This window comes from Anser cygnoides, chromosome 1 (genome assembly GCF_040182565.1).
Source record: "Anser cygnoides isolate HZ-2024a breed goose chromosome 1, Taihu_goose_T2T_genome, whole genome shotgun sequence".
In the NCBI taxonomy this organism is placed as follows: domain Eukaryota; kingdom Metazoa; phylum Chordata; class Aves; order Anseriformes; family Anatidae; genus Anser; species Anser cygnoides.
In genome coordinates this window covers 134,284,518-134,304,784 of record NC_089873.1, presented here as the reverse complement: position 1 = coordinate 134,304,784, position 20,267 = coordinate 134,284,518, and the positions used below count along the sequence as shown (strand labels likewise).

At 38.3% G+C, this 20,267-nt stretch overlaps 1 long non-coding RNA gene across 2 annotated transcripts in view; it reads left to right on the top strand.

Annotated features, from left to right (window-relative positions):
* Positions 1–20,267, top strand: part of LOC106042559 (uncharacterized) — a 74,947-nt gene that overhangs the window by 28,157 nt on the left and 26,523 nt on the right. The window contains exons 1-2 of one of the 2 annotated variants that reach the window (XR_010826425.1): positions 704–1,343; positions 8,632–8,668. This is a non-coding gene — a long non-coding RNA (uncharacterized lncRNA). Of the gene's footprint in view, positions 1–703; positions 1,344–8,631; positions 8,669–20,267 lie in introns of those variants that run through there. The other variant, XR_010826423.1, reaches the window with a different exon arrangement.

The window sequence follows — 20,267 nt, the reverse complement described above, 5'->3', positions numbered from 1 at the left end:
TTGAGGGACAAAAAAAATGGTTTTCTTTTGTCTTTCTCCTCAGTCATCTTTTTTTTATTGTCAGATTCAGACTGGATGAAGTTCTTTTACATGTCTTTCTCTGTATCCAGGGTTCTGTACTGCAAGTACTGAGAAAAGGCAGGGAAGAGATACAATCTGCAAACCTTTTCTTTTCTGGCTTCATGAAGACTTTTGCCTCCCGAAATGTTTGGCTTTTCCAACTGCATTTACAAGCAGCCATCCCTCCTACAAGCCAGGGGCCTCTGCAGATTGTGGTATTGTACAAAGCAGCAGTCCAGATAATGCACAGACTGTCCATGACCCATCCCTGCACCCCACAACCACATCAGTCCCATAGCCTTTCCTGCACAAGAGTACATCAGTGCAGTAGGATTTCACTCCTTCCTTACTTGCCCCTCTCCACTCGTGAAGCAGGGAAATACGATCTGAGCAATGAGATGCTTGCCAGACAGTCAAGATGCCTGTACCTTCCTATGGGCTCATACCCAAAGAAGCTGGCACCACTGAACAATTTGTCGTTCTTGTGCCTCAATTTCTTCCTCCTAAAATGGCAGATATAGTGAAATTTGTGTGTTTGTAGAAAGAGAAGAAAAAGTTTAGGTTCAGAGATAAGCTATGATATATCTGATCTGTCAGGTGTTAAAGTAGCAGTAGCCATGAGAAATGCTGTTTGGTTTGCTGCTGTCATTGCTGCTTTTATCTTTCTCAGAGATGTTTGAATCTTTTTTTCATTTTCTTTTCCTTTTAACACTTTTTCCTTTAGTAATTTTGTATTTTTTTTCCTCTTATGTTGGTTTAGTTATACAAGAGAATCTGGAAAATACGATGCTGTACATACATCCTGTGAATTATTCATTCTATCTCATTTGGCCTTTATTTCCAGTAGGACTCCAATCACCATTACCATTTTCTTTGCAAGTAATTTAATGGATGAGTTGCTTTTCATAAGGGTCTGCATTGTCTGCAAAGTTCTTCAATTAATTCCCTATTGCCCTACCATTTCAGCTATATGTGCAATGTAAACAAATAGGTTTATTTGCATCATTTGGGTGATGGGGGAGAAATGTGTATAGAATGTGCAGGGAGGTGTCATTTTACTTTTTTAAGTAATTTTTTTCTGCAGGTACAAGGACAATAAAATTGAATGTGAGGTACTACTCTGGACCCTGTATGGGAGGAGAGCAATTTCCAGCCCTATCTTTCAGTTCCGAATTTAGCAGAGAGGAATTTAAGCACATGATTCGAGGCAACTGCCTAAAATGCAATGTAACTTGCTGCACAGAGATTTGGTTCAAAATTCAAGCCTACAGTACATCTGCCCGGTAAGTGCAGAGGAATTTCTTCATGAGCCCTGAGACAGAGCAAAATTAATTCTTTCTTAGTCATCTGCTCCTCGCAGTGCTGCTCTATCAAAGATACTGCTCCTCTGGCTAGTACTCTTCCCAGTTGTCCCTGGTGGGTCCCTCATTATCCCCCTTCCTTGCATACTAGCATGCAACAAGTCATTCTGACTTTGCCCCACAGTATGGGAGAAGTTCACAGCCCTCTTCTTGGAGTTTCCAAACACTTCCACAGCACACTCACCGTGATACGAGTCTGCTGTCCATGCCATGGCCAAGATTTTAAAGATGACCTTTCAGCACTGAGTTACAGTTCTCTGTGTGACTGGGTATAGTAATTCCAGTCAAGTGACAGTGGTGAAAAGAAAGTATTCTTTCTGTGTTCTACCATATATAATGAAATGAAGCATAACTTTTACATATGTCACAGTTGCTATATAAAGTGTACATAAATAAATGAGCTTTGTTCATATTGCTTAAGCAATCTTACTCCATGAATGTTAGTCCCTTTAAAAATATATACACATGCACTACAACAACATTTTCTAAATGTCACAGCAACGCTGCTTCTTATGAAAGATGATGTATGTAAAGGGAATAGTGGGGAGGAAGCTGACAACTCATTACTCTTGACCAATAAAAAAAAGAACTCCACTCCATTGCTTGAGTATGTAAGGTATTTTTAAAATAAAAATAGAATGGTTCGTGTTTTATGTGACCGTCCTCAAGTCAGAGTGAGCAGAGACATGATTCCTGAATTCAACTGAACAATAAAATCCTGTGATGTTCTCAAATGGAGCAACTCCACTGGCTACTGGCATCCCAAGGGGAAAGGGCTGGACCAGGGAAGATTGGAGAGTATTAACTCTGGTTTAGACTTTTTACACACAGACATTCTTGTGTGTGGCTTCCATTTAGAGGAAAGAACTGTAAAATCACCTTTGACATCTTACCCATAAAGTATCCCCTTTATTTATTTAGGATGCCCTAAATCCATAAATGGGCGTTCATTCCATGAATTATTATGCAAGGCAGCAGCACTGGCTCTCTGTGGCTGTACTCTTCCACAACGAGATGAGATCCACAGACAGTTTTTGCATAAATGAATTAAGTTAACTTGCCTTATATTAAAGGGAAACAGACTCCATCTCATACACAAGCAAAAGACATTCTTGAACCCACGAGAAGGAAATGGACACAGTCACTTTGTTTGTTGTCTATTCTTGTTGGCCAGTCATGAGTAGAGCCAAAAATTATTTCACTGACCCTACAGATGCAGGACACTCTAGATCCATGTTTGCAGCACGCTGCACTGAAGATCCTGGTGAGCATCTCATCATAAAAGATGTGAAAGTCTGAATACGATTTTGAAGAAAAAGTATTTTGACAGGCATGTCTTCCCTCTAAAGATGCATGTCCAAGAACAAAGCCAGAAAAATATGTTATTCCTAGATAGCTGCTGAGCAAAGTCTTAATGAAGTTGAGAGCTTTTCAAACTCATTGCAGATGACATATTAGTCATTACCATGACCCATACCATTAACAGAGACAACAATTTTATTTGAATTTCCTTTCCAAATGTCCTGAACTGCTCCAATTAGCCAACTAGAAAACTAAAATGGTTATTAGTCCTTGATACTGAGATTTCTTTTTTTAAGTACACATACCCACATGTACATGCTAAGAAATCGCTGTTAAAATCCAGTTTGGAACTGCATTGCTGTGTAAGAAATCTGCCTGGCTGTGGTGATAACCTCTGTCACGCACATCTGAGTAGAATAGGACTTCCTCATTTAGGTGCCTGTCTTGAGGAGACAGATACTTTTTCTTTTCCCAGCCTTTCTGTTTTATTCATAGACCAGACACATCTCTGTGGTATTTGATTACCTGAATATTATTTCTCCATAACTGGACAGCAGCCAGATTACCATTCCCCTCTGAAAAAATAACTTAAGTTTTAATGAAAAATCCACATTACAACAGGAGCCAAAAAAAAAAGAAAAAAGTCAAACCTAATAGAAAAGACTTTCTATTGAAACAGAAACCCACAAAGGAAACAGCCATTTTCATTTTGAACTTTCAGTTTCTCAAAGAAAATGATCAAAATTCTCTTTGGTTTTGTGTCATGGGACCATTCGTGGAAATAAAAATAAAGGACATTTTACGATAATGTAGGGTCAAATGTTAATTATATAATTTCAAGTGATATCACAAATGGCAAAATATCATAATTCTATTCCATAGCATTTCTACAAGAAGCAGTAAAGAACACATATTTATCTGTGTGCTTTATTGTCTGTGTGTTTATATCTTCATTCTCTTTTGGCTGATTTTAAAAACTCAAGAGCTTTTTCATTTGGGTTTCTCTATCACACTAAAGCTCAATTAATGCTACATCTTTGTAATATTTTTACTACTGAAGTGTAGGTAGTTACTGTGACTTAGCTTTACTTCTAAATAAGAACTGTCTGACACTGTTTTATGGTTGTTTGGTTGTTTTGTTTTCAGAATATAAACTGTGTTGGCACCTTCAGCAGTGTACCCTATCTCTAGTAATTTGGGTGGGGTCAGCCATCAACTCACTTCTTACAAGCCACAGAGTAGAACGGTGAGAGATGTGGATTTCAGTAACTGCTTATTTTATAAGCCGGTTGATCCTGAATTTTACTACAGTACATTTTACAGCTGGCTGATAGCTCTTGGTTTAATAAGGTTACTTCTGGAAAAATATTTTCTATTAGCTGCTTACAAGATGTCATCTGTGGCTAAATAGCAGCCACATAACACAAGTAACATTAAAGAGCATGCTATCTGAAGTACTTCTCATTTCAAAGCTTAATAGAGTTTATCCACAGAGAAAGAGAGCAACACCAAGAAGAGAGATCTGCAGAGAAAAGCAGTTGTGGCTGAGGTCATACCAACTACATTGCAGGAGCTTTATTTCACATCTGCTTTCATTTGGGCCCATGGGCTGAAGTCACAGAATCACACGCAGAATCACACAATGTTAGGGATTGGAACGGATCTTGAAAGATCATCTAGTCCAATCCCCCTGCCGGAGCAGGAACACCTAAATCATGTCACACAAGAATGCCTCCAGGTGGGTTTTGAAAGTCTACAGAGAAGGAGACTCCACAACCACCCTGGGCAGCCTGTTCCATTGGTGTCTGAACAGCGTTAAGTATTTTATTGGGTTGCATCCTCCCATCCAAGGTCAAGTGAAATAACTCTGGTCCATGCATTCAGAGACCACTCCATAATGTGAACGGAAGCACAGCCAGTGGAAGCAACTAGGATGCTTCCAAAGATCCATCCGATCTGACTTAGAACACTAATGGGCGTGCACTCATGGGAGAGCTTGATCTCTCAGAGCAATTCATTTTATTCGGTGTAAGACTGATCAAAAATCTGTTGTGAATTTAGGAGGTTTAGCAAAGAACAATGCTATTTGAAAAAGAGCTGGGATGTTGAATTATGTGATACACATAATTCTAAGACTTATGAAACGTTGAACACTGAGGCTGGTTGACTGCATTTTTTTTGCTTTGTTGATTTTTGCTTTGTCCTGGGTGTTTAGTTCTTTGTTTTGTTTTAATTCCCCTAGTAACCATAGTGTTGTCTTGGTTACAATGACACACATGCTTGGTACTCTACTGTGGGAATTTTCAAATATGAACAGCTATCACATTGCAGCAGTGGGGTGGTGAAACAAAGATGTAGAGTAGATAGCTCAGCAGCTGCCTTCTGCTTGTGAACCGCTTACATCTGCAGATAGAGCAAAGTTTTATGTAATAATTTCAGATTCACCGTCCTATGTCTTTGTCACAGTATTTTCAGGTGTGACAGTTTTTATATGTTATGCCTCTGTTGCTAGGGAAATTTTTCATTCTCCCTTTTTCTTTTTAACATATAAGCCCATCTGAGGCATATTATTGCTTAAAGCGGTGAGATGGTGCATGATAAAGCAGAAAAACAAAACTGCTCTTTTTAAGCTCTCAGCTCAGAGAAAGTTGCCTCCTTGAATAAGATTATCTTCTCTATGATCTTTAGAAAACACATTTATAGCAAAATGCCTACATTTTAAATTTTATGTAGCTTCATCACTTTTCTCCTATATCTTCCAGTTCTCTAGACGATACTTATCTCACAGCAGTTGCTGAGATTTCCCACTGCATTCAATTTCTGGGGAGTACTGGCAGGAGGATTGTGTTTATGCTTCCAAAGCCATGGGTTATAGTGGTAGGTTTCCTAAATGTCTCCATAGTCAGTCTTGTTATCAACGCATTGGCTCTTTATCATTCAAACTGCTTCTGCAGAAAACTTACATCACCTTTTTCCTCACCTGACCTCCTGCAATGTGGAAAAGTCCTTTTGCTTTCTGTGCCTTTAAATAATGCCTTTCCCCAAAATGAACAAAATTCTGTATTTCCTACATGAAAATCTGTCTTTGTGCCTAATGAGATACTATGTCAAGCACAATGGCATCTTGTCAGGATAATCAAGTCAAAGGCCAAAACATCACAAATTTTGTGGACTTGTATTTAGTTCTATTTCCAGTACTGAATTTCGATTTGTAGAAACATAAAAAAAGAAATTTTATCATTTCTTGCAATGTGATGAGAAAAATGCTATCTGTACCTGGGAAGGAAATGCAACATACCAGTCATCTGCTAATAATGTTTGTTTTAAAATGTTGCATGGAATTCTGCTTGGGTAGTTGTCTTTATAACACACATGAACTCTTAAATATTTTCTTTCAATTTCCCTTTTGAAAGCAACATTTTTCCACTGAAATTGGACCTTAATTTAAATGAGGAAGGGAGAGAAGGATCTAACTTGATAACACTTGTTGATTTTTTTTAAAATCTTTTCTATTGAATCAAAACTTAAAAAAACTTTCTGCATCCCCTGCCTATCAAATTTATTTGTTTAGTTACAGAATCAAAATACTCTAACCATTTCTGTTTCTGATAACACATAAAACATCATATGGAAATGATAAATAATGTTTTGCAAAAGCTCACGTTTTTCACGTGTTAGTTGTCTTTTCTAGATTGTATTTATAAAAGTATAGTCACACCCACCTATATTATTTTATATCTCTCTGTTATATCACACTTACTGTCACTGACACATCTAACGCATGGTTGCTCTCTAGATTCCCAAATGGATGGGAATACAGTAGGATCTATTCTTTGCTCGCTGTTCCTAGATTCTATGGGAAATAACAATACTGTGGTCCTGCGTCAGCTCCAACATTCCTTATTGTGCAGATCATCTCAAAGCACCGTCATAAAGTTAGCAGAGGGCAAATACTAGTATAAAATGTCTGGGGAGAAAACAAACACCAAGAACAAAACAGAAAATTAAGTGTTTCTGTAAGAATGAGAGCTACTGCATCATACTCCTCTGACATGCATTGTGACATGCATGTCAGACACGCACCTACACAAGTAGGTAGACAAGCACCACACAGTTCCTAGCTCACTCCCTCTCCTCAACAGGACAGGGGAGAAAACATGATAAAAAAACCTCATGGATTGAGATAAGGACAGGGAGACCACTCACCAGTTACTATCACAGGCAAAACAGACTCAGCACAGGGAAGATTAATTTATTGCCAGCTACTAACAGACTAGAGCAGTGAGAACTAAATGCAAACTAAAATCACCTCCTCTCCTCATCCACGCTCTTCTACCTCCTCCTCCTGAGTGTCGCAGGGGGATGGGGAATGGGGGCTGCGGTCAGTCCCTAACGCTCCATCTCTGCTGCTCCCTCACGGTCCCTCCCTGCCCCTGCTCCCCGTGGGGTCCCTCCCACGGGATGCCGTCCTGCCCGAACTAAGCCTGCGGGGGCTGCCCACAGGCAGCAGCTCTTCCAGAACTGCTCCCACACGGCTCCGTACCACGGGGTCCATCCATCCCCCAGGAGCAAACTGCTCCAGCACGGGTCCCCCACGGGCGGCAGCTCCCCCCAGACCCCCTGCTCCTGCGTGGGCTCCTCTCCACGGGCTGCAGCTCCGGCCCGGGGCCTGCTCCTGCGGGGGCTCTCCATGGGCCGCAGCCTCCTCCAGGCCACATCCACCTGCTCCACCGGGGGCTCCTCCACGGGCTGCAGCGTGGAGATCTGCTCCGTGTGGGACCCATGGGCTGCAGGGGGACAGCCTGCTCCACCAGGGGCCTCTCCACAGCCCGCAGGGGAACTGCTGCTGCCTGCCTGGAGCACCTCCTGCCCTCCTGCTGCACTGACCTGGGGGGCTGCAGGGCTGCTTCTCATTCCTCACTCTCCCAGCTGCTGTTGCACAGCAGGTTTTTTTCCCATCTTCAATCTGCTCTCCCAGAGGCCCACACAACGTCACTCCCTGGCTCAGCTCTGGCCAGCAGCAGGTCCCTTTTGGAGCTGGCTGGAGCTGGCTCTGGTCTGACATGGGGCAGCTGCTGGCCTCACAGAGGCCACCCCTTCAGCCCCCGCAATGTCTAAACCTTGCTGCATAAACCCAATGCTCCATGTTCTGTAACACGAGCCTTGGGATTCTCTATGTGTGCTCATTTGGACATACACCATTTTGGTAAGATACCAGCTGAGTAGCTAATGCAGACCATGAGTAAGAAATTCCTTTATGGTTCTGCACTCACTAAGTTATACCTTGGAGCATGTGTATTTACCCATACCTCGACAATGTGACATTACATTTGATCATGGAGATATCCAGTTGTTTAAAAAAAAAAAAAAAAAAAAGCATGCCTCAATATTTTTTTTCCTCTGATCTTCTGTAGAAGTAACTTTTATATACTGACAGCCATTCAGGGTTTTGAAAGCCCTTAATCATTCCTTTAAAGGTGAGTCTCTGGAAAATCAAGTTACTTTGAATATTACCTCCCTGTGAATGACAAGGTTATAAAACCCACTATTGTTGATGTATTAGTCATGTTCTTGAAAAACAGTTGATGATGCATATTAATGGCTTAGCTAGAAAGTAAATCTTCTACATTATTAAAACAGCGGTACATATATTTATGGATTACTACAACAGCCAATAGAGACAAAAAAGTAACAGTTAAAAAGGAAAGAACAAAATAACAAGGCTGTATCATGAGCTTTTATGTATTATCTCTGTCTCAAAGAACTAGCATGTCATGTATGATTTAAACTTTGGTCATAAACAAGTGATATAAGCTGTCTTTAAACATAAGGTAAATAGAGCTATTAAGTACCTAAAATGGAGCACAAGAAAGTGACTGACTTTGTTTTTTTTTCCCTCTTTACACAGAATCTTGCCATAAGGACAAAATTGCCTTCTCTCTCACGTAAGCAAGTTTGTAATTCTGTTTGCATCAGTAGATAATAAATGAACTTAATTATAGATAGAGGGAATCACACATTGGCTTTCTAGAACTTTTTAAGTAAATCTGCTTAGAACTAAGTTAAATTAAATTAAATCAAAACAAACAATCAAACAAAAACTGTGGGACAGTTTTTCTATTGAAACATGTACATTCAGAAAGTCTTGACCAAAATGTTCTCTTTATACGTATCTAAGAGAACTCTAAGTGTCCGTGGTTATTAAACATCCTCATATTTAATATGAAGAATGAAGTCATCCTAGGAAGAAGTTCTCTTATTAAATACTGCCATGTTCCATTAAAAGACTGTCTAGACTGGCAAATGGAAGGTAGGTGTGAAATATCTGTATTATGTGCCTTACTTTCTCTCCAAAGTGCTACTACATGTGAGGGTGACAGAGCACTGGCACAGGTTGCCCAGAGGAGTTGTGGAGTCTCCTTCTCTGGAGGTATTCAAAACCCACCTCAATGCCATCCTGTGCAGCGTGATCTGGGTGATCCTGCTCGGCAGGGGGGTTAGACTAGGTGATCTTCAGAGGTCCCTTCCACGCTCGGCCATTCTGTGATTTCATGATACTACATTTTAAGAAAATGAGAATTTGTATAAAATTCTGAGCTGTTCCACATTTACAGACTTCAGAGATCGAAGAAGAACAGTGTAATTCACCTATGAATTTACTATGTTAGTGACAAAGAACAGGTTATAATGGGCTTTCTGCATCATTTTAAAGAATGAAAAGCACATAATTAGTACTTATATTCTCAGTTCAGTTACATTGTTCCCATATGGCTAATACAAAATGTTATTAACAAAGTTTGTGGCAGAGACTCTAACTGCAGGAAGATAGAAAAAAAAAGTTGTTTGCACTGGAAAAATGTTCCATCCCTGTCACCAACTCCTTTGCAGCTTCTAAAACTTCAGCACTTGAGGTACTAAATTTTGTAGACTCCTGAGCTGTTGTAGATTCAGGTTTAAAAATCAAGTTCATATTCAATCTTCTCTAGATGTTATAAGGACCTTGTTCTAAGTAATTCATTTCTTGTGTCAACATCAAATTTCTATTTTTCTGTTCTCATGTACTTTGAAATACTTTGTCAGATTACCATGAAACTCATTCAGAAGAGTCATCAAACTGAATTCTCATGATTTGGGTCAAACCAGATGAAATAAGACAATAAGTCATGCTTATTTACATGAAGAAAAGATGCTCCCAGTTTTGCATTAAGCTTCCTTTGGGATGATCCTGGAAGAATGAAGAACACCTTGGACACAAGCAAAATACTGCCACAGAAAGTAGCACAATAGATGGGTTGGCTTTAGCAGCTGATTATTCCGCTTGTCATCCAATGTTCAAGTTGTCCCCTAGGACAACATGTTTAAAAGCATCCCTGAATGCTTAAAAGCAAGTACAACACCTCAGCAACCTCTACAAGCTCTTATCTTACAGAAATGCAGGAACAGTATTTTGGGAAGTTGGAAGAAAGCAAGCATATGTGGAGAATTTGTAAAATATTTTGGTTTTCTGAGAACAGAAATGTGTGGGTTGGAAGGGAAAGAACTTTACTTGCTTTTATCCTATATCTAGAAATACCTAAAGTCTTTAATAATAGATGGGAAAATGTACAATCCAGTTTGTATAGTTCATACAGAAGGTCTTATGTTAATGCTTTCCTAATAGTCACTGAGAACACTTATGGTCCATACATCATTTTGTTGATTTAGTGATTTTTTTCACAGAATTAGCCAGGACAGGAGGTTGGGAAATATGTTGAGCACTATATCTCATACTGTCCTATTTCATATAAGGATTAAATGTGTTAGTTAAACCTGCTGTTCTCATTTCCTACCATGATTAAATTTCTTAAGATCATCCAAGCCACATTTCTCCTAGATCAAGGTATGTGACTTACCAATGCTTGTCACTATTTTTTAAGTTGTCTGTATTAGTTCTTGATCTCTGACTAGAAATTTAGAAAACAGTTGCACCTAGCATGTGAAGTTTACACATAACAGCACATCCGCTGTCTGCTAAGTGCACAGAATGATCGCATTTACTGATTTGTCTCTCTTCCATTCATGATAACCCCCATTATTCACAGTACTGTCTGTGTCCTGTTGCATTCTCTTCAATGCTGATGATTCTAACATCCAAACCAAATGTATTTTTCAACAGGATTTTTTTTCAGGAAAATTATTTTCCCATTCAATTTCTATTCTCTCTTTGTTGCCTTGTATCCTAATGCATAAGCACTTGTAAAGCTTACTGAAGAATAGCTAAGGCATATAGTTAAAGCAGAAGCTTGATCTGAAAAGCCTGGTTATTCTGCATTCCTCCATTTTATAAGTAACAAATGCTTTTGACCCACGTACAAACCTTCAGGCCAGCAAAATTCACCGTATGTGTAACTAAATATGAATTACTGATATTCGTGATAAGGAAGGGAAGAGGAACAAATTGGATCAGTGAAAAAAAATAAACACAGTTTTATCTGAAAAACATGTTGGATATGTCGCAATATGTGTCACAAAACATGACTTGGGAAGAATGGTACATAAATTGGCAATTAATTCAAAATTGTTATACCATGATGAAGTCAATTTTAGAAATCAATCATCTTGGGTCTCTGTGGTTAATTTGTGCAGTTATATAAGGCTAAATGAATTATTAATATGAGGAAACAAAGTGGGTCAGAGAGATTATAAAAATAATAATAGAGAGAAAGGAGGTAAAAATTAAAAATGGATAAATGAAGATATGTCCATATGAAGATGTCCAGAAGCAGGAAAAAAAAAAAAAAAAGATAAACGAGATATGTGGATTGTATTAAAATATCCCACAGATGAAATGTTGTTCCAGCTTACTATATTCTGAGAAGGAAGCCTTGCCATAAGTAAGGCTCCATTCTTGAAAGGGAGAATTATATTCTGTATATGGTGATGTTAGTACCAAAGCAACCAGGCTCTGAGGCAGGTCTCCTTTCATTGGTTTACAGTTTATTTTGAAAGTATACTGTATTTATTTTGTATATGTATTTATTTTGAATATATATATTTGAATAATGATGATCACATTCAAAATATATATATACGTATTTCTGAAGTTCATCTATACCTAGTGGATGGAGTGTAGCTGATGAAGTGATACTGGAGTTCAGAGTTTAGCTAATGCAGTCATATTTAGTGTTTTAGCCTGAAATAAATCCTCTTGTGACATGACCAGAGTATATTAGAGAATGTTTCTTGCTTTCTAGAACTTTGCACTATCCATCAGATTATTAATTTACTGAGCAGAGTCTTGCTGGGTTCATAGCTTTCCAATAATTTCTACATTGGATTTGGTTCACCTGAATTTATTTCTGGAAGTGTCATCCTGCTTGGTTTATACTTCATATGACTATTGTAAAATTCAGTCCTGTGGAAAAAAAGGTAGCACAATAAAATAATACATTTCATGTTTGTTTCTGTCTTTGCAACTTTGATTTATGAAAATATCAACATACAACTTTGTTGAAGTATCCTGATAAATCAGCATTCTGATAGTAAATTAGATTATTTCTTTCTGCATCTTACTGTTACCTCTCAATCATGTCCACTGCACAAGCTTTTCTTTATAAAGTCTTGCAGGTGTAGGGCCAATCAATGCACCTTCAGGAAATAACTCTGTTCAGTGCATAAGTACAGTCTGACTCATTCTTGCAAAGTACCTGTAGGGCGAATAGCAGTAAATATCAGAAAACTGTTTTTAAGCTTTCTGTTCTAATTTCTCTGGGGGAAAAAAAAATGACGCACACTTAACTAAAATTTCTGAGTCATATCTACTGAAATAAGCTTCCACTGTTATCTACTGCTGTTAGCTCTCACTCTATGTTCCTCCCATTTTTCTCTGGGTAGGAGTAGATTATTGTACAGGTATTTACTAAAGTAATAGGGTGGAAAACTGGCAGCCCATTTAAGCTAGCAAAGTAAATATCTCCTAGTGGTATCTTTGTGGATTGCCCTGTATGCTTTTTTTTGCCCATGTGAAGTTAATATAGAATAATAAATCCTAAAGAATTGCAGAAGAAATAAAAGAGTTTCTCTCTTTTGACAGGCAACCCAAGAGGTCAGTAAGTACTTTGCAAATTATCTATGAACTTTATCTACCCTCCAATAAAAGAAACTACATCAGTACGGTCACTTATTATGAAATTTTATGTTTCCATGAAATTACAAAAGAAAAAAGTAAGAATAAATATACCGTTAGATTTGAATAGTTGCATTTTCTGCCTTGTTCATTATAACAGTTTGTTTCAAATGCCAAATTTTATTCTGTCACTGATTTAAAAAAAGAAACCTGGAAAGAATTGAAAGGATTTACATAAATTTAAAATATGACTAACAGGTACACTTCATAAGTTATTTAAATGCTCTCAGTGTGTGTTAAACGTAAATGTGTTGCTTTGTACTCCCAGAAAATCAACTGCATTTGACATTTTATAAGGGCTTTGTTAGAATCCAGTCAAGCAATTCAGCATTCAAATTAAATTATAGTTAGTGTAAGATTGCATGAACTTTTCAAATATCCTTTCCCACAAACAAAGTTTGCAACATTTATGTGATTCTCAAGTTCAGGTTTCTGTAATCATCCCAGTACCAAGATGACATTAGTAAGGACATTCTCCCACTATTGGCTATGCTTGTGTGTGCACTGCAATTTCTGTTTCTGTGTCTATTGTATGGGAAAATAGAAAAGGAAAAGATCATATATGCAGCACAACCCTCACAACCTCCTCACAACCCTCACAACCCTCCTCAGCAGGAGTTTTGTTGGATATTACAAGTGAAAAAATAGTGAAACAAGTAAATCTTTTCTAATTTATATTCCATGTATCTCAAGCATGCATCCTAGAAATCCTACAGACATTTAAATTCTGTATTGTTTCCACCACAATCACCCAGTCTACTTTCCATGTAATACGTACCAGTTGTCACTAGTAGTGCTACTGAATTGTTGTACCCAGTCATGATATCCACTGCTCAGAAAAGATGCTAAAACAGTGAAGGGGCTTCATAGGAACACAACAGGAAACACACCTTAAAGGAAATATATATATAATAATAATTTTTTTAATATTAAGTGTGACAGCAGGCAAATACCTACTTTGGGAACAGAACTTCATTCATCTGCCTTTTATTTTTAGCAATGAAAATGAAAGTGATTCCCAACTTTGGAAAACTCAACAGCAGCAGCAGTATTTCTTATCTCTAGACTGAATTTTTAATTTTCTTATTTTGAATATGAACTAATTCAAAATCTGTCATGTGTGTTATAGATTCAGCGATTGCAATGGTCACATTTACAATCTCTGCCTAGTGGATTTTTCTCTAAACTGCAGCCATGGGAGGTCTGAGTGAGTACTGTTTGGTTTATGAAGTGAAAATGTATCCCTTGAGATAAAGCATGTAGTCATTAAAATGTCTGAGAAAGCCCTGCCACAATGAGACATCAATCACATTCCTCCAGCCACTTGCTCTGGACACTGGTGGGACGAAGAAAACATTTACGTATGGTTGTCATGATTCAGACACACGGAGCCTGACCAGACCTTTTAGCATTTCTGCATGCATTTATGAAGATTACACTAATCTAGAATGCCTACAATATGACACTATGTACACACATACAGGCAGCAAGTTGCAAGTGAAAATAGCTTAACTTCTTAGTAAGTATAAAAATGTTCCTTCGTAAACTAGGGTATTCCTCCATCATATGCAATCTATCTGTATAAAAAGTTCTCTGAACTTAGTCCTTCTTCAGTAGACCATCTCTTCACTTTAATTCTGTGAACTGTAGAGAATTTAATAACAGATTCTTTTACTCACAAGAGTAATTTCACCTTGGAATAAGAAAAAGCTATGGTAAGAGGCTTTTCCCACTCTTTTTGGTAAGCAAAATATATTCCTTGGAACACAACAATTGATTAAATGCCCATCACTGTTTATGGTACTTTGTTAGATGGACTTTCAATCAATACAGCAATGTCCTTTTCACCTGTGCTGTCACAAAAATGTGGCTTCTGTTTCTCAATGTAGCCTTGAACAATGAACTGAGTATGGGAAACAGCATGGCTTCTATAAGGGTAATTTGGGATTGAAACCTCATAAAGCAAGAGCATAGCACAAACAGGCTCTAGGCAGACCTGCTTTGGCATCATGCCTGCTCTCACATCTTGTAAATTTGCTTTGACAGAATTGCCAGTCAATTACAGAACAGTGAAGATGATAATGCAGGGAAAAATATTCTGAGAAGCAGCATTCATTGGTACCATCTGAACTCATTTGTTTCCTAAAAGAAAGAAGAGTTGAACCAAGGCTCGTGTGGAGCAGCTCCTTCCATCTCATGCTCTATGGAAATACACAGCTCATCTGGCTCACATTGAGACTCTCTGAGACTGAACTTAACTGCTGTCTGTCATTTAGGATAATTTTCTAAGGATGCTAAATACATATTTCTTCTCCTTTTCCCTCCTCTCCACTTCCCTAAATGTGAGTATAACATTGCTCAGCAATTTAAATACTCGCCAGGCAGAGGTTTTCTTTGGCTGGGATCTTAGAAACAATGATTGAAAATACAGAGAAAACATGCCTGAAGAGAAAATTCAACCCAACACAACTATGACATCATGTGAGGAGCCCAGAAAGTCAGTTTTTAGCTCATGATGTCAGCTACAAGATATTTACATCTGGAACTGTTGCTGGTAGTTTGACTTTTTTTCCTGTGAAATGGCAGAACTTCTGAATTGAGCAGAAGACTGTCAGAAATATGTCACTCCAATGCCAGTTTGCTCTGAGGAAGCCTGCATGATCCCAAATTTGGACTAACTGATTTCTAAGAATCTGACAACGTAAAGGCATCTCAGCTGTCCCTTATGTAGTGTTGCCTGATTTTTCAGCACTTTATTTCAGTGCTTGGAGAAATAAGTATAGTATATATTCTCCAAAAGATCAAGAGTTCCTAGGACATCTGTGTTCTTGATTCTTTCGTAGTCAGGACGGGTAATTCACTTCCTATAGAAACTATGTATATACAGCTTTCCTCAGTGAATGATGTTAGCTTTGCTCACTGCCAGTTCTAGCAACTAACCAAAAACTATGTAGTAAGAAAACATAGACTTGCATTAACTTTGCTCCATATGAGTGCTTACATTAACAGATGTAAGTCATCAGCTACCCCAAGTTTTTATATTGGGCTACTGCCAGTAAAAATGTTACGGAAGACACGGATCCACTGTTTTCTACTGTTGAGCGGGGGGTAGATCTGCTCACGGACAGCCCAACTTCAGCTTTTCCTAACCGGCTATTAAAGTCTCTGAATGCAGCCCTGTGACTTAAGTATTCTAACAGCTATCCACCCCTAGCCAGAAAATATTCAGTTGTCACCATCCTGCTGAACTGTTTTGCATATTTCTAATTTTTAGTTCTTTTCTAGGCTTGTGATAGAGGGTGATTTAATTTTATAATGTGATACCAGGCTTAAATGATAAGTGATAAGTATAGCCTGATAAACACAGAGCACTGATATTTAATGTATTCATCTCCACCCTGCAAGTCTAAAAACAATGATCAGTGATTAGAAAATAAGCTTAGCATGATTTTATTTATGGAACATAGTTAATGAATCTGTTTTTCACTGAATAATTGCAGTAATCAACTGAAATAATAGCAGAAGTGCAATAGTAAATAGGTCAGATCAAGTAAAATTTTAAATGTTTATTCCCAGATGTCTTTCAACCAATTCCTGTCAAAAGGGTTGCACAGCATTTTCTTGTTGGCTTGTTTTCTTTTCTGTGTGTTTCTGTCCAGAATTCAAGCGCAGGTTTATTATAGCTTCCTATGGGCAACGACCTTGCATTGCTAATAGAAATAATGATCAGATTGCAGGATTTTCTTTTCTTATTGCCTTGAAGTATAGGGATGGCTGTAAAAATAAAAAGTGACAGTTTATAAGATCCTTTATGAAGGTGGTTGACCTTTTCTTACTCTACATCTTCAAACAAAATTCTGAAATAATGTGGTTGTTTTATATGTTCATAAAATTAATTCACCTTAAGTTTGCCCACAGTGGGAATCCAGAAGCTGTAAAATGAACTGCCATATGTGCCATAAGCCACTGCCAGGTATTGATGCCAGTCTTTTGAGTACACATGACTACTTTGCGGTATTTGTGCACTGAAACATATTCACCAACTCTTCAGACAGACTTTCTTTGGACCTCTGTTTCAAACAAACAAACAAACAAACAAAAATAGAAAAATAAAAGATTTCCCTGAAGGTGACAAATCCAGGAAAGGAAGGCAGCATTTGGCTACGCTTAAATCAGAAAAGGAGCGTAAAACATGGCAACTAATTTTGGACAGGTTGTTTTTTAAAATCCTAAACCTTGAAAAATGACAAAAAAAAAATTGAAAAATGACAAAAGCAAAATTTAATCTCCATATTGGTAACATTTAGGTTAAGTCAGTTATCTGAACTGAACCTTCACAAGTTGCTAGAGGGAATCAGAACCTTTGGCCTATGTGTAAGAGCTTCCTTCTCTCGTTCTTTAAGACAAATATCAAATTATTAATTGAGTTTTGTGAATGTTGTTACTTGTGAGTCTCAGCCTGACTGCTCCTAAAAGTTGCTACTGACTTTTAAATCTATTTCTTTGTCTCCCAAAGTTTTCACAAATTTTCAACCTACAGTTTATCCAGGCAAAAGTGCAGAAATCCTCAGATTAGCATCAGTCTAAGCTTTTATTTCCACAACGCACTGTCCTCTGCTCAGGAAACAGCACAGGTCTCCAGGAAGCAGAGCTTGTTAGCATAGACCCAGATTCATGCAAATGTGGCAGCAGTGCTTCAGGATGTGAACTAGTTCAGGCCATGCCAAATAAAAAAAAACATGCCAAGCACCAATGAGCCCCAGCAGCTGTCAATAAATTATAAATGTAAGTTCGAGCATGATTTACTTTTTCAGTAGCTTTGTTCATCTCTGTAACTTCTACTGACTGTCATGAAAAACACCATGCCAGGCAACTGAATGGGACCCATACCACCTTAACTATACTGATAATTATAACCAAGTGCAACAGAAATTTATTTCTTTTTTCATGTTTTATGTACCTATAGATATGCACAGATATCTATACTAGAACCTAATTTAATAACTTCAGGACTTAACATAAACCATCTGTATGAATGATAGAAAATTCCTGTATGTTAACACTCATCTTACATATGTGAACGTAGACTTTATTAATACATACATTAACCCTAGTGATGTAACAGCCTGCTTTATTCATTGTTTGTTAGTTACAAAACCTTATTTTCAAATGTGTTGTAAACCGTCATTCGATTATTTGTAAGCACTAACAAAACAGAGGCTGTCTACTCTGAAGGCCAAAGCTGGAAGATATATTCAGTGGCTGCAATTGCAGAAATGCCTCAACAACAACAATGGGAAAAAAAAAATACTGCCTGTCCATATAATTGAAGTCTTACAACACAAAGAAACGTATAGGGTACCTTGTATTTCTCAAAGGCAAGATTTACCTTTCTTTAGAAATTCATAATGAAGCAGCTTCAGCAAACCTCCCCTCATCCCTCACCAAATCTCTTTGCATCAGGCAAAACTGAAATCTTATTAACCTGTGCTAAACATAGCCTGTTTCAGCTGGATGGAAGGCTTCTACAGGGATAAATGCCATCTCTACAACGTGCTCTCCACTGGCTGGTCAGGTCCCCAGGTTAATACATATAAATAATGCTTTTGATTTATGTTATAGGCAGCTGTAACAGATGAATGGCTTTAATTTACCAAGCTAGGAAATCAGCATTTTTTTAACAAAAACTAAATTCCTTCTCTGCAGTTGTAAAGGCTTAGTAAGGCTTACATGAGCTCTGTAGCTGATCCATAACCCAGAGGATCTGTAGTTGGCCCCACTGAAATGATGGTCGGTTTCTATGCAATGATGATCAGTTTCTGTGCCTGTTAGTAAAGGTGTCACCTATCACTTGTTGGGGGAAACAACACAATAAATAGAACCCTTATGGTATTTGTTTGAATATCTGCTATGTCTGAAATGTTGAGCAGAGAAATTAGACTGAAAGTCCAGCTTTCCTTATCCCTAATTAGTCCCACCAAAATCTTGCATCAGAGATGAATGCTGAGGTGATGTTCCTGCAGCTTTTATCTGATGTTTTTTGTCAAATATTGAGCATTCTCAAATCCACTGAATTCAATTGCCTCCATTGCCTCGTTAAAGCTCACATATAAAGTACTGCCTACGACACCCTTAAAGGCAGACAGCTTTACAAAGCAAATGCACCAGACCGATAACCCCTGCCTATATCCAGCCTTAAAGGAAAATTCTGCTGGCCTGTTTCCATCTCACATGCTCAGGAAAGTAATCAGGTGTAGTAAGGAAATCATCTGCATCCTGCTTGCTTTTCCTGTTGGTGACACCAATTGCCTGTAAATGTAACTTAAATTTACTGCGGGTTGTGTCATCTGAGACATGTGAGCATGTATTTCTAAATAGCTTGGAACAGACATATCAACCCCTCCTTCTTGCGTTATTCATTTCTCATTCGGAAATGTGTGCTTTGTCAGCCTGATGTGTTTTTTGTTTTCTGTTATTACTATCAGATGTCTGTTTCCCCCTGTTTCATCTGGAGTTCAGATAGAAGTAATAGACACCAGTCTGGATGCTGTTCTTCAGTCCACCAGGCCTATTGTTTCAGTCCCCACAGTACCAAAACATCAACATCCCAAAGTCTTCATTGTGAATAACTGAAAGCAAGAGCTAGTGGGCCATTTGATCAGGATTTACTGATGATGATACTGGTATGTTGTGATTCCAGAGACAACCTTTGCAATATTATTTTATAAGAAAAAAAATCGTATGTCTAACTAGAAAAAAAATGGTATGTCTAACTAGAAAAGCCACTTGTCTTGTTTCTTCTTGCATGATGGTAGGACTAGGATAGTCCTTGGTGTTTTTCTTCTCCTTTTGTCACCAAAAAGACAGATAAAGAATAGAAAAACCACGGCTGTGGTTTAGCCCAGCAGGCAGCTAAGCATCACATGACTGTTCCCTCACTCCCCCAGCCCCCATAATGGGATGGGGCAGAGGATGGAAAAAACAAACAAACAAACAAACAAACAAAAGGTTAAAAAGTAAAAAACTAATGGGTTGAGATAAAGACAGTTTAATAAGACAGAAAAGGAAGGGAAAAAAAAAGAAAAGAAAAAAATATACAAAGCAAGTGATGCACAATGCAATTGCTCACCACAATACAATTGCACAATGCAATTGTTCATCCACCGACTGATGCCCAGCCCCTCAAGCAGCAACCCCCCCTCCCCCCAGTTTTATTGTTCAGCATGCCACCACATGGTATGGGACATCCCTTTGGCCACTGTGGGCCAGCTGTCCTGGCTGTGTCCCCCCCCTCCTAACTCCTTGTGCACCCCCAGCCTCCTTGCTGGCAGGGCAGCATGAGAAGCTGAAATGTCCTTGTCTCTTTGTAAGCGCTGCTC